This window comes from Lethenteron reissneri, unplaced genomic scaffold (assembly GCF_015708825.2).
Source record: "Lethenteron reissneri isolate LAM-NWPU_2019-01 unplaced genomic scaffold, ASM1570882v1 scaffold_120, whole genome shotgun sequence".
Taxonomy (NCBI): Eukaryota; Metazoa; Chordata; class Hyperoartia; order Petromyzontiformes; family Petromyzontidae; genus Lethenteron; species Lethenteron reissneri.
This window is the reverse complement of record NW_026890893.1, coordinates 303,863-319,801: the sequence shown is the minus strand read 5'-3', so window position 1 is coordinate 319,801 and position 15,939 is coordinate 303,863. Positions and strand designations below refer to the sequence as shown.

General features: G+C 43.9%; 1 long non-coding RNA gene across 3 annotated transcripts; it reads left to right on the top strand.

The window, feature by feature from the left end:
• The first annotated feature begins 558 nt into the window (after positions 1-558).
• Positions 559-15,482, top strand: LOC133361685 (uncharacterized). 3 transcript variants are annotated; one of them, XR_009757406.1, is made up of 5 exons: positions 559-2,320; positions 3,309-3,337; positions 8,302-9,136; positions 12,857-13,121; positions 15,234-15,482. It is a non-coding gene; the product is annotated as an uncharacterized LOC133361685 (long non-coding RNA). The 3 variants fall into 3 exon arrangements; XR_009757405.1 differs by lacking the exons at positions 12,857-13,121; positions 15,234-15,482 and having other exon boundaries at positions 8,302-10,234; XR_009757407.1 differs by lacking the exons at positions 8,302-9,136; positions 12,857-13,121; positions 15,234-15,482 and adding an exon at positions 3,683-4,231.
• Positions 15,483-15,939: the final 457 nt, after the last annotated feature.

Below are 15,939 nucleotides of genomic sequence, written 5' to 3'. Positions count from 1 at the left end.
TTTTAGTCATTCATTTTCGTTAATTGCATAATCTTGCCGATGAATCTATTGACGTATACTTTGGTCCTCGGGATATAATAATTTGTTTATTGCCCTTCATATGAATATCGTTGCATGTCTGTTTTAAAGACTCTACCTATCGCCGGATATGCTCGTTACGTGGTGGAATTAATGATGTGCGGTTGCCAAAGTGAAACCAGCAATCATTGATGGTTAAATGTGCTGCTCACTGAGAGAAATCTCCCCGATGGTACCGTGGATAATTCCGAGCAAGAGAGTTCGCATATTAGAGTGTCATATTTTTGTTTAGAATTAAAATTGCATAACACAGAAGTGTTGAGTGTTTCTTTCCAAGTCCATGCATAACTATCTTAATTATAAGAACTGTATCCTGCGTTGAGATATGAATTTGGAGACCTAACATAACATAAACACACTAAGATAATCAATAAATGTTTAATCAAAGATAATCGTTTTATCCTGATTGATACAACTCTGGATAACGAAGCTAAGACTAATTATCATAACTGCCCACATCAACATAATCGCAAAAATTTCCACGATTTACGCAATTTTTTTTATTTTCATTTAAAAAATCATCAAAATTTCATAACCCGACATATACAACAGCACATCAGCCTGTTGATGTTCTGATGCGATTGATGGTTCAACCAGTGCCTTCGGGGAATGTCAAAGTCAAGAGGTTCGATATTAGGGTTCTTAAATGAGGTGTGTCTGTGCACCTGCGATGTGGTATCTTATGATATTGGTCATCTTCAGCAGAATACCTCGATGCCAAATGGTGTCAAAGGCAGCAAATAGGCCAATCCATGCTCTGTCAATACTGTAAATCAGCTTCTATGAGGGTGGTAAAGCAAACAATCAGATTTCAGCAGCTATGGCCAGTTCGACATCCGTATTCTTTAATACATAGTCAGGGATCAATAATGGGGGACAGTCTGCCAATCATGGCTCATTCCATTAAGCTTGGCGGTGGAGATCAAAAGGATGTTTGCATATAGTTGAAGCATACATCTTGTTTGTATCTGGGTTTCAAAATGACGATGACTTTCGCTTCCTTCCACACTTTTGGGATTTGGCCTGTCCTGGGTATGAAGGTGAAGAGGGTTACAAATCATTGTTGTTCATATAGTCCTAGGTTCCTTAGGAATTCAAGACATAGGTCACTATATTCTAGAATCTTTTTAGATCAGGTTCGAAGCTTTTGTGACTGCAGGAATTACTCTTTGGTTCTTTTGGTAAAGTCAAGTAGAAAATCAAATCAAATAATAATAGAATACGACGTTTCGGTTGCAACACAAGCAGCCATCATCAGGTAAGAAGGAATGAGAAAAAACATAGTAATCTTGTTATATTTTGTGGCACTAACAGACCACTTCTATATCAGATACATTGTGTGGTCTTGTTAGATTTGTCACTTGTAGTAGTTGTTTACGGTCAGCTTGTTTAGTAAGCTGGTCGATTTCTGCCTTTAGAGCATGACCACGTATGGGGAACCACAGCTTGCACTGTAGTTTTTTTGGGCGGTCTGTGCTCTGTTGTTTTAGATGCAGCTATAGGTATGCGGAGAAGCTGCACGTCTTTACGGCTGCAGTGAGTGATGTCCAAGTCTACAGTGCAGTCTTCCCAACGTTTCCTTCCTGTAAAGTGTAGGGCCCTTTTCTTGGCCACTGGTTCTGATGAACTCTTGAAAGAGTTACATTTTGATTTAAAGCTTTCTTGACTGCAGAGATTCATATTCTTGGTTCTTTCAGTAAAGTTACGTAGAAGGGAAATAATAAAGTAATATAAAAGAAAGCTCACGACGTTTCGACTGCAACACAAGCAATCATCATCAGGTGTGAAATCCACAGCAAAAACATTTTCCTGCTGTGGATTTCTTGAAAGAGTTGTTCTGTTTCCGGTTGCCAACGTGGGGTGGAGCTTTTCCGATGCCACCTCGCGATATTATTTTGCAGTGACATTTTCCCAACGTTTTGTTTGTGCAAGGTTTAGGAACCCTTCCACGTACAGTTAAACAATGTGAACAGTAGTTTTTGTGTGTGGGAAAACCCCACGTAAAGTTTTTTTTGACAAATGTATAATTATGGTACCACGTTTGTCCCCCAGCACACAGTTTGCTGGCCTTGAAAATCCAGATTCCGCAAATTCACATACCTGTCATTTTTAGTTACATTGCACAGTAAATTAAAGCTCCCACACCTCCACCACCTACTATATAACAACCACTGGTAGAGAAAGACACACGGAGCCAGCTTCACCACCAGCAGAATTGCGGAGAGCGAGAGTAGAAGACAATGTGAGTAGCACAGTCGTTTTGTGGTTTCATAAAGGAGAAGGATGCCATGTAGCCTGCACGGGCCACTTCGGGGTGTGCTGATAGCAAGTACTTGTGCAGCTCGCCATGGTGCACAACAGAGTGGTGTTTCCAGAATCAGACTTTTCTGCCTTTGTCTCCCCAGTGCTGAGATTTACACACTGCATGAGCTACAAATGTTAAGACGGAGTCGGCTTCGGGGAGGTCCAGGACAATTCAATATATATTCGCGACCGATGTGGGCCATGAGTGGCAATCGAACTATGATTGCTTAGTTCAGAAGGCAGTGTGATAAGCGATGAACCACCTAAACTTTCCTTCCCCAGTCATCGCTCAAGAGTTTAATGTTCTTAATTGGATCAAACGATAGGAAGGGAACTTGAGCCTTGAGTTTTCAGAGAATGTGAGATCTCGCTTTAAGGTGATGTAACATATTTTTCTTCATGTGGATGTGGGGTATATCATTCATCATTGCTTTGCCAGGGACACTCAATCAACACCATAAGTCCCGAAAAGAACCTTGTTTTCAATCTATTTGTCTGGGTGTCTCCTTCAAAACTTCAATGAACTCCGGTCATCCTTGCAGCAGCCGCCTTTGCCTCGCCATCGAACAAAGACAGTCATTGCATTGCGCGCTTTCAGATGGGCTTCCACGACCGTCTACAGCGTTCTTCCTTCCGATATTAAGAAGCCATTGGAGCTATGCACTTTTAAATTATCATTTAAATTCAAACATAATTTATTTCGAACTGCTTTTTGTGTTTAGTTGTTTGTCCTTCCCCTGTACCTCCGATTAGCACAGTTGACTACATACGGTGAGAAATATGTTCAACACACATGACGGTGGGAATGTGGACTTTTATATACTCGTTTATTGTGCAGACCGGTTTGACCAGAACAAAGCGTGACTCGATGTTATTATGAGTTTTAATGTCGATAATTAACCAAGTTTATTGTATTGTATTTGCAGTGGACCTCAGCCCTCACAGTGGAAGCAAGGTAATGTGCATTTTACTCAACCCAGCTGTAATTTGGATTCGCAGCAGTTGGCAGAAATCCCATCGTGCTAACACCACTCGGAGAGCCAGCACAGTGCTTTGTGTTGATTAAACAAAACCAAAATATGAATATGTATTTATTCACACTAGATGAATACGATGAGCTATATAGGAAAAGTAAACAAGTCAATTTTTTTTTATTTTACCAGGTAAAGCCCACTGAGCTATTAGCTTCTTTTTCAGAAGCGACCTGGCCAAAAATTATAGCGCAACTAAGTGGCTTATCACGTAGGAATTTATAGCAGCAGCCAAAAATTTGAAATGCATGTTGATTCTGAATGTGGAGGGAAAAACTGAGGACTTGGAGAAGGAAAATCTATGCGACCATGGGGAAAGAGACACACAAACTCCTATCCAACTGGCGTCAGGGTCGAGATCGAACTCCTGACCTCCTGCATACCAGGCGAGGAAGATAATAAGGTGAGGAAAAAAAGTATTTGATCCCCGGCTGATTTTGTACGTTTTCCCACTGACAAAGAAATGATCAGTCTATAATTTTAATGGTAAGTTTATTTGAACAGTGAGAGACAGAATAACAACAACAAAATCCAGAAAAACGCATGTAAAAAATGTTATAAATTGATTTGCATTTTAATGAGGAAAATAATTAATTGACCCCTCTGCAAAACATGACTTAGTACTTGGTGGCAAAACCCTTGTTGGCAATCACAGAGGTCAGACGTTTCTTGTAGTTGACCACCAGGTTTGCACACATCTCAGGAGGGATTTTGTCCCACTCCTCTTTGCAGATCTTCTCCAAGTCATTAAGGTTACGAGGCTGACGTTTGGCAACTCGAACCTTCAGCTCCCTCCACAGATTTTCTATGGGATTAAGGTCTGGAGACTGGCTAGGCCACTCCAGGACCTTAATGTGCTTCTTCTTGAAGCCACTCCTTTGTTGCCTTGAAGGTGTGTTTTGGGTCATTGTCATGCTGGAATACCCATCCACGACCCATTTTCAATGTCTTGGCTGAGGGAAAGAGGTTCTCACCCAAGATTTGATGGTACATGGCCCCATCCATCGTCCCTTTGATGCGGTGAAGTTGTCCTGTCTCTTTAGCAGAAAAACACCCCCAAAGCATAATGTTTCCACCTCCATGTTTGACGGTGGGAATGGTGTTCTTGGGGTCATAGGCAGCATTCCTCCTCCTCCAAACACGGCGAGTTGAGTTGATGCCAAAGAGCTCCATTTTGGTCTCATCTGACCACAACACTTTCACCCAGTTGTCCTCTGAATCATTCAGATGTTCATTGGCAAACTTCAGACGGGGGACCTTGCGGGCGCTGCAGGATTTCAGTCCTTCACGGCGTAGTGTGTTACTAACTGTTTTATTGGTGACTATGGTCCCAGCTGCCTTGAGATCATTGACAAGATCCTCTCGTGTAGTTCTGGGCTGATTCCTCACCGTTCTCATGATCATTGCAACTCCATGAGGTGAGATTTTGCATGGAGCCCCATGCCGAGGGAGATTGACAGTTCTTTTGTGTTTCTTACATTTGCGAATAATCGCACCAACTGTTGTCACCTTCTCACCAAGCTGCTTGGCGATGGTCTTGTAGCCCATTCCAGCCTTGTGTAGGTCTACAATCTTGTCCTGACATCCTTGGAGAGCTCTTTGGTCTTGGCCCTGGTGGAGAGTTTGGAATCTGATTTATTGATTTCTTCTGTGAACAGGTGTCTTTTATACAGGTATAGGGCTTGAGAAACACGCGTCACGCCTGGGTTGAGATGCATGCACGTGGCGGACAGTGAGGGCAAACGGGGACACAGGGCGCTGAGCGACTTACTGTTGTTATTGTACTAATTAAGATGGCGGGATAGTTAAGGGGGGCTGCAGGTGGCCGGGGGTAATTGAGGATGCAGGCCTGTGATTGGACGAGAGGTATGGGTGTCTGTAATTGGCGCCGCGGTGTCTACACCAACAACGCCACGTGACACTGGGGGCTGGGGGTGAGTGGCAAAGCGGGGGGATGATCTAATTAATTAAGGGGAATTGGTTCAGGGATAAAGGCGGAGAGCGTGGAGCGAAACGGGAGTTGGTGCCTGGGACGAGTGACGAACAGATGGAGAGACGGAGCAGCGGATAGAGAGGGTATAGTATGAGGTAGCAGTGGACAGAGAGGGCATAGCATAGGGTAGCAGTGGACAAAAAGAATACAGTATAAGGTAGCAGTGGACAGAGAGAATACAGATAGAGTAGCAGTGGATGGAGCGAGCACAGCGTAGGATAGCAGCGAAGTAACGGACCCTGGTGGAGAGAGAGAGAGCAGAAGGAGAGCGAGCGAAGCCAGCGGAGCGAGCGGAGGGACATCGAGTGATGTTGATGGGGAGTTGTGAGTTGAAGTGTACGGAGGGATATCGAGTGTTGACGACGGAGGAGATGTGAACCATACGAGTTAATTAAGAACCAAGAAAGACAAAGAAGCTGTCGCGTCAGTACGAGTCCTATACAGGTAACAAGCTGAGATTAGGAGCACTCCCTTTAAGAGTGTGCTCCTAATCTCAGCTCGTTACCTGTTTAAAATACACCTGGGAGCCAGAAATCTTTCTGATTGAGAGGGGGTCAAATACTTATTTCCCTCATTAAAATGCAAATCAATGTATAACATTTTTGACATGCGTTTTTCTAGATTTTTTGTTGTTATTCTCTCTCACTGTTCGAATTAACCTACCATTAAAATTATAGATTGAGCATTTATTTGTCAGTGGGCAGACGTACAAAATAAGCAGGGGATCAAATACTTTTTTCCCTCACTATATATCCTAGACATCGTGGCGCCCCTTAAAACCTTTGGCCCATAGAACACATTTAATCACGGTCGCTGCGTACAAGCCCAGAGGCCCAATACACTGAGCGGTCAGCAACAAACAGCACACTCCCACGTGTAATAGACGTATGGTGGCTGAACACAGTAAATGAGATGACGGAGTCTGGTAGACCAATGACTCAAAATAGGTGGAGGCATGAAAATGTAAAGTACACAGGAACAGCGTCCATTGCGTTGCTATAAAATAATGCTAAGGAAGTGACTCGGGCGTAAATGCGTGACTGCAAGAAATCTGTATGTGATGGATCATCAATACCCTGCTTTATTTTACATTCTATCAAGTGCAGTGAGATCGGGAGTTGGGTCCTCCCAAATATAACAAGCACAGTTTTAACATCACAGGAATGTGCACTTTGTATGCCAGCAGTGATAATTGTTTATAGTTAAAGAAGACGTCACAGAAAAGAAAGCCAAGCATAATGTATGCCTCCGTGAGCTGCCACATTAACAGATTAGGGCTTCCATTGCAGGTTCTACGGGATGTTGTAAATCTGCCGCAGACGTTTAACAATACAGTTACCTTTCTCTCTATATAATCGATGTTGTTAATTGGCGGGGAAGTTTTTTTTTTATTAAAAAAAAACAATTTATGGGGAATTTCCATTGTAATGTGCACTGGTACTTAAAAATGAAGAAAATTTGAGACATGCTCATGAGTAGCATCGATGTAAAATGGACATGTTTTTTTTCTTTCCCTTTACAAAATGAATCAACACTCCCCACAAACCCACCCGGATGATGGTAACGTTGTGAGTAGCCCTGTGTTGCCCTGGACGGGGACATTCACGTGCCAGACACAAATACTAAAGTGCTTCAGTTTCCTTAGACCCTGAGCCATGGGGATCGGTCAGAACCATCTTGAGAGGCAAATGCCATGAATAGTTTACAGGGTGGACATGTTTCACCACGGGCAGTGACTACCTTGGGCAGAATCCACCAATGGTAGTGTTCACCATGGACACATGCTCGTGAATATTCTTCCTATTGATTTCGATATTCCAGTAGATGTTTCGCAATGGCACCCTACTTTGGAGTCCGTTTACGGTGGTGGATTCTGCAGTTTATAATCACCCACTGCCGCGGGGGTAGCACAAATCCAGCATGTTCAGCCGTATGATCATCATTGTTTTCTCTCTATGGCTCACACCCCCAGCCTCTACCTCTTAGTTTTTCTTCATGGTTTTTTTCTCTCAGATGGAATGTATATATGTTGATCTTCTTTCGCACCATACATATCCAACCTTGCTAATCGGAGGTGCGGGCGAAGGGAAACAAACTAAACACAAAAAATCAGTTAGATAGGAATTAGTTTTCAATGTAGATGATTTAAAAGTGCATAGCTCCCAGTGGCTTCCTAATATCTGATAGAAAAAGTAAAGGACATAAATTTACCACAGTTCACGGTCTCGGTTTTTCTTTTGTCTGTTTATTCTAATTTACTGCGAAAACAAATTTTCTTTTTGTGGAAAAAGAATAGCCAGAACTAATGCCGAAAACTGTTGTGAAAGAACGTAAACTGTGTTCTCTAGAAAGTATGACTTTCTATTTAACAACTGTTGATAAAAGATGTAAGTAAAAATACAGTTAAATTGCTGTCAAATTGCTTATTTACTACCCCATTTATAAATATTTTTACTATTTACACCTTGTTATATTACGTTAGATATTCTGTGATCTTACAGGTAATCTTCTGTACTGTTTCTCTTTCAGTATGTACTGAACCGTTACCAATGACTGTATTCAATGTCTTTCGTGTTGTGTATTAAATAATGCAATATGATTGGAGCCGGTGTGGGCTTACCTGTGATGAATTGCACTTGTAAGTGTGCAATCTGCAGCATGTTGTAGGGTATGGGAACCTCATGAGCCGTGTTTGTATGACATTTCGCTGCTGTAATGGCTGCGGGTAGCCAGGCGCGTTTTTTATTATTCGTGAACGTCATGGTGATCATGTACAGGACTCCGAGCCTCACGTGCACAGCAGACCATGGAGCACACCCCCAATTCATATTTGGGGTGGATTCCGTGCTGAGGGAATGAGCTGAAGGGTGGTGGTGTGTCTGGTCATGATTGCAGGCACGCAAACGCTTCTCGAAATAACACTTTTAAATAAAGCGTTGTTGTTGCCAATTCACAAACCTCTGGTGCTCATCGGTCGTGGAGTCGCACACGTCTTAGGAGGACAGAACATCATCATCGTCTCCGAACTTCATTATTGTTATTAGTGTCTATTTAGCCGACCTGTCCCCCTCGTTACGATTCACGGGAAGAGAGGGACAGGGCGGGCCGGTGAGTTTATTATTGCTTTATTTTTTGTCTTTCATTTACCCACAATATTGTTTACCTTTTCTCAAACGATCAAGTCACGGAAGCTTAGAGCAGCACTCAACTCACCCTCTGGCAATAAACCAAGCGAGCTTTATTGCCATGCCCAGTATTCAACAATGATACAGCCCTGCCAATTGTTGTTCATGCCACTACTTTCAAAATGGGCCTTGTGCTGAACTTGTATTTATCACGATTTGTGCTGTGGATATTATGCCGGTAATACTGCAAGTGCCATAATAATTACATGGGCACCATCTGCGCTGACATTACGGTCCATATTGTTAAAATTACCATGGATATTAACAACTTATTTAATTTAAACTTTCCACGAAAACAATGCCTTCAAGATAGCCTTGCAGTATAAAAATTATGTGAATACCAAATGCGCAGATGGTTTAATTTAATGTGACTATAATCATAAGATATTTCGACTGCTCTTAAAATGTATATATACATCTCACCTTTCAAATTAGCTAATTCTGTCGTTCAACGTCTATTTTGCATAGAGTCTGTGAAATATTGGTTTGTTTTGAAGAGGAGACGATGGGTTTACTGGACTTTTTGAAGATGGATTTTTTTTTATGTAAGTATTTATATCAATCAATCAATTAATGATTACTCTTTAGAATGTAGGCAGTTATCCAGATGCGTTTGTAAATGAAATATCCCTTGAACGTTCTCCCCGTGGTTGCGTGACATTTTCTCAGGGTCCTCCGGTGCACGTGATAAGCTACTTCATTCAGAAATCATTTGTGGCCAGGTTGCTTCTGAGAATAGCTACATAGCTCATTGGGCCTTACCTGGTAAAATAAAAAAAGTAGTTTAGTTCATTGCACACGTTGAACACGTTAGGCATTTTAATCTTTGTAACTGCATATCATGGTCCACATTATAAAATGCTTACTACAGGTGTTTAATTATTTACGAATACTGTATCTAATTGAAAGGAGAGATGACTGAGTTTGGACAGTAAACCTTGCAGGGGTTAGTCTTACCAATTTCGGATAATCTTGGGGAAAAGGCCGATGCACACGGCTAGGTCATCTCGGATAGGGTTAGGGGCTCATGATACCCATTTCGGACATTCTAGGATAAAGTTGGCATGGATGGCTTGATGGGACATATCATGAGAATCAAAAGGAAAAGAGGTTATGAACATCGAATCATCACGCCAGAGATCGAGAGGCACGCCTAAAAAGAGGCGACTACAAGTGGATAGCCAAGATATAAAGGACTGTGAAGTTTAGAATCAGAATCAGAATATGTATTTATACTGGAGGAATCCGATGAGCTATGAAGCTCTGTTTCACAGATGTCCAGTAGGGGGGGGGTCAGAAAGTTATAACAACAAATAATAGGGAAATACGATTGGAGTGCAAAGTATAGGAAAGGTAAATAAACTACTAACATATATTTGTGTTTATTTTACCAGGCCAAACCCACTGACCTATTAACTTATTTTCAGAAGCGACCTGGCCTGGCCACACATGATATCTCAACAAAGTGGCTTATCACGTGAACATTTATAAGCAGCCAAATAATGTAAATACTCGAAATGCATGTTGGTTCTAAATGTAAAGGGAACAACTTGAGGACCCGGAGAAAAACATCTACTCGACCACGGAGAGGGAGACATGCAAACTCCAAACATACAGCAGGCATCAGGGTCGGGATCGAACCCCCAGCCTCCTGTATACCAGAATAGGATTGCTTGGAGAAAGAAGACAAGAGAATATCAAGAGAAAGTTGTCGTCTGTATATGTGCGTGCACTCATGTGTGTAACTGATGAAAGCTGCAAGCGAGAATTCCATCATCGCTTGTGGCTGGGGTCGGCATCCTCCCCCACTCCTCCTGATGTCGAGGGGAAATGGGCGAGGTTTAGAACTGTGGCTCATGCAGCTGAAATGGCTGCTTTGGGAACACGGTCCAGACCTCCCCAGAGACCCGAGCTGACAGAGGTGTTCAAGCTGGCTGATAAAAAGCGACAGGCCCACTCTCATCGGCTACAGCATCCCACGTCGGAGAATGAGAAGGCTTATGGCAGCCTTTGCTTGGAGGTTCAGAGAGCTGTGAGGCGCTGCAAGGATAGGTGGTGGTTTTGGGTTGCTGAGAAGATGGAGTCTGCCTCACAATTCGCTCTTTAATTCAATCAAAAAAGTAACCTGCAGTGCCACAGCTATTACCATCATTTGGGGAAAGAACGGTGATCCAATCTCCAAACCCCAGGAACAGGTTTGCAGATTTGTTGTGAGCATTTCTGTGAGGTCCTGGGGGAGGAAAAATCCCTCACCCAGGAAACAACATGGGGCAAAATGGGGATGACCCTGCCAAGGCTGCGGTGCCTACAATATTGGAGGAAGAAGTCACCCCCTGTGAGTGGCTGGCTCAGGTGCCATCTGTTGAGGAAGTACTGAAGGCGATCCAGAGTCTGAGACCAGGAAAGGCACCGGGCAGAGATGATCTCCCAAGCGAAATGCTGAGGGACGGTGGCGTATATGTGCACAGACTGCACTACATGCCATAATAACAACACTCTGGACAACTGAACGGGTTCCACAGGATTGAAAGGATGCCCTGGTAGTCCCCCTCTTTAAGAAGGGGGACCACACAGACTGTAACAACTACAGGGGCATCTCACTGTTCAGTGTGCCGGGAAAGGTCCTGGCAAGGATTATTCAACATCGCCTTGCTAGGCATACTGAGGAGAGGCTTGCGGAGCCACAATGCGGTTTTAAGAAAGGGCGGGTCCTGCACAGATGCCATATTTTCTGTCCGTTTGCTACAGCAGAGTTGTAAGGAATTCCAACAAGACCTACATCTCTGCTTTATTGACCTGGTCAAGGCCTATGATACCATCAGTAGCCCTGGGCTCTGGGTTGTTCTTCGTGCTTTTGGAGTCCCTGACCCTTTGCTCACGATCAATAAGGACCTTCATGATGGTGAGTGGGCCCGGGTAAAACTACGTGGCAGAGAATCAGAGCCATTCCCTGTACACCTTGGGGTGCGACAGGAATGCTCTCTGGCTCCCACATTATTTAACATCTATTTTGACCAGGTAGTTCGTGAAGCCTTCAATGTCTGTACCGGAGGAATTTCCATCTGGTACAGATACAATGGGAGGCTGATCGATGCCCGGGTGCGGTCAAGGGATGGCACCCTATTGCTCAACCATGTTACGTATGCCAATGATCTGGTGATAACTGCTCACTCAAAGGAGGAGTTGGAGGCGCTGCTGCTGAACCTGGAGCTTGCCACTAAGAGGTGGGGCCTTACCATCAGCCCCACCAAAATTAAACAGCTGCCTGGGTATTTTGTACCATCGGACACTCCACCCCCACAACTCTCAATTGGTAATGGGGCAGTTGTGGAGAGAGTGGAGAGTTTCCCATACCTGGGCAGTGTGCTCATGACCGGCTCCGGTTTAACAGCAGAGGTCTCACTCTGAATCGGTTGAGCGGCATTATCTTTTCATCGGTTGCGTAACGTTGTGTGGAAGCTACCTGGTCTCTTGCTCCGCATGAAGCTCCAGGTATTCTCGGCCATGGCCATATTCTTCCTTCTCTATGCTTGCGAAACGTGGACCCCCCCTAATGGAACATCTTCGCCGGCTAGAAACATTTAGGCTGGCCTGCCTACGATCCATCCTGGGTTCAACCAGGCTGGATTGTGTGAGGAGCTCATAAATCCTTGAAAGATCTGGACAAAGTCCCATCGGTGAGCTCCTACGGCAGTCAAGGCTGCGTTGGCTGGGCCATGTAGCCTGCATGCCCAGCCACCGCATGCCTAAACAACTTTTGTTCGGCCGGATCGAGGGGGCTAAAAGGGCGCGGCACGGGCTAGAGAAGAGATGTTATGATGTGGATGTGGAGTTGAGTGGACTTGCCGATAACTGGTACCAGTGGTGTAAATATCGGCCTCTGTGGAGGAGGCTCGTGAAGGATGCTACTGGGCAATTAGAGGCAGTCGCCCTCCAACAAAAACGGAGGGCAGAGGAGCAACGCTCACAACAACGAGCAGGACGCCAGGTGGCTAAATCACAGCAAGTTGGCACAGTAGGGGGCACAGGTGGTGCATCAGCCAGTCATCTCAGTCAGTCGACCCGTGGCACCTGGGCCTGCCCCGTGACTTCCTGCCAGTGGACGTTCGACACTTCACGTGGCCTCAAGGTGCGCATAGCCTAGCACAAGCGTCGTGGTGACGTCACCGCCACTTAGTGGCGAATGGCGGTTGTTGTTGTTGCGTGTGTTGGGTATATATACGCTTTATTAGAGTGTGTGCGTGTGTGCATTTTGTCTTCTGTAGCAAAAATATCAACAACTTCAACGTCAAATACAACGTCTCTACCAACCACAACTCCAACGTCAAATACAACGTCTACGCCAAACACAACTTCCACGCCAACCACAACTCCCACGCCAACTACAAATCCAACTCCACCTATAAGTCCCATACCCATATGGCTATGTGGAGTTTTTGGTTCGTTCTCCACAATTTCCTTAATTATTTCCATCGCTTTGGGACTTCGTGAAATTATTCGTCAATGTGCTCCGGAAACCATTTCCTTCAAGTAAGTACTGAGTGCACCTGCACAGACACAGCACCGTGATTAACAATACACGACCCGTAATGGTTGCCTTAGGAGACACTGCGTTTGCACCACCAAAGTTCAGGGTTCAAGCCCTGTTGTCTGGAAGTCAGATTATATTATCAGGTGGTTCACAATGGCTGCATGAAAGCCATTGACAAGACAACCTTCATAGCGCATGGAGTCAATGTCTGGAAGTCTCTTAGTCTCAAGAGGTTCATGATGGCGGTGTGAATTTTATAATGACGATGTCAGAGACAACGTGCTGTCAAGTCTTGGATTCAACCAATAGGTCTTAGTTTATCTCGCTTCATGAGGAGCTTTATAAAGGTCATGTGAGGTTCATAATGGCCCTGTCTAAGGAACTCAGCCAGAAGAATATTTAATCAGCTTTAACCAAGTTTCACATTTAATTTGTTTATTCATTTGAGAACTCAAGAGACCAGGATGATTCTCATTTGCAAAATGAAAAAAGCAAAACAAATAAAATTAAGTACAGCATACATTTGCTGTATAACTTGAGGAACCGAAACTATTGCAAACATAAATTAACGTTTAATCAAAGCCAAATATTAAATTCTCTGCAATCCAAATCTCCTTCAATACATTAACTATATATTGATTATATCACAAATTACAAAACTGAGCTATAAAAGCATTAAACATATGTGCTATGAAGAAGGCGAATTGTCCATGACGTCACCTGTTGTATATATTTGTTTCTCTCTACATTGCAAAACCTCAGCGATCATGGTCCCAAACCTCAGATTAGCACTGTTGGCGTATGTACGGTGCGAAAGAAATTCAACATACATACATCTTCCATTTAGCTCTGTCTACGATATTACTCAAGAACGTTGCATCAGATACTGCCAGTTGCATCCAATTATACAAATTGCTTACGTATAGTTACAAGAAGCTAGCGAAGACCTACGTTTCTATCTTGATTTGAAGATTTCGTGACTGCAGGAATCCATACTCTCTGGTTCTTTCGGTAAAGTCACGTGGATAGAAAAAAATATTAGAACAAAAGAAAACACGACGTTTCGGTCGCAACACAAGCATCCATCTTCCGGTGTGAGAAAATGATCTGTAGTTGTGCTTTTATATAGGCACGGGAGGGGAGAGAGATGGGTGGGGAAGTAGTTTGGCAGTGGGAGTTTACAAGGGAGAGGGAAGAGGGTTTGTGGTGTACAGGGACGGGAGGCACCGGGAAGAGAGGGGGGAGGGTTTGTGGCGTGCATGGAGGGGTGGGGCTGGAGAAATTAGCAAGTAAATTGACGTGTTGTATAAGTCGTAATCGGACGACGACAACCGGGCGGGTGAGTGAAAATCAAAGCAGTTGAAACTTGACGTGGTTTATCACAGATTTGTTCATAAAGCCATCAATTGCATTTTCAGTCGCATTTCTGAAAAATGCGACTTTAAGTGAGGCAACGTTAAGCGAAACGTATTTTCCTTTCGTCATCAACACTATCATCATCTTATGACAGGACCGGTGATGATGATGTAGATCGTGAGAATCATGCAAAAACATGTGGAATAAAAAAAAGTTAGTTGGCTCATAACCAAACCTCAGCCTCACCCACTCAAAGTGGGTGTCACCACTACAGCCTCAATACGTTCACAAGACCAACATAATTATGAGCCTTGCTGTCAATCCACTGTTGGATTGAAGCCACCACCTCTTTTGCTTTTGCGATCCTGTAACAACACACCTAGGAACTTGTGTACGGTATACAATTTGTGCGTGCTTTTGTTGGGTGTGGGCATCAGCACATTCGCACCTCCGATTAGCACGGTTGCCTACGTACGGTGCGAATGAAGGTCAACATAGGCTCATACATGCATATGGAGATGGATCAAAAAATTAACTTCTGTGCAACGTGGATCGATACAAGATACTACGGATAGTTCCTTCAATGGATCAACCCATCGTTACATACAGCCAAGAGAACGATCTACAAAATACCAGTTGGTTATGTTTATCTTGTGCCTGGCTTTACAGCCTCCCTGAGCATCGTACGTATTACAGGTGGTCAATCGATAGTTATTTTTATTCTGTCATGCCAACCCCCACCCTTTTCCCGACAGATTACCAGAACGCCGGGAAGACAGCTCTTGGCCTCCTTCTAACACATATCAGCCTAACAGTGGTTTAAATAGATAATACGCCAAAATAAATATAACACCACTGATACACACACATGTCACTACTGACCACACACAGGTCACTACTGATACACACACAGGTCACTACTGACCACACACAGGTCACTACTGACCACACACAGGTCACTACTGACCACACACAGGTCACTACTGATACACACACAGGTCACTACTGATACACACAGGTCACTACTGATACACACACAGGTCACTACTGACCACACACAGGTCACTACTGATACACACACAGGTCACTACTGATACACACACAGGTCACTACTGACCACACACAGGTCACTACTGATACACACACAGGTCACTACTGACCACACACAGGTCACTACTGACCACACACAGGTCACTACTGATACACACACAGGTCACTACTGATACACACACAGGTCACTAGTGATACACACACAGGTCACTACTGACCACACACAGGTCACTACTGATACACACACAGGTCACTACTGATACACACAGGTCACTACTGATACACACACAGGTCACTACTGATACACACAGGTCACTACTGATACACACGGGTCACTACTGACCACACACAGGTCACTACTGATACACACACAGGTCACTACTGATACACACACAGGTCACTACTAATACA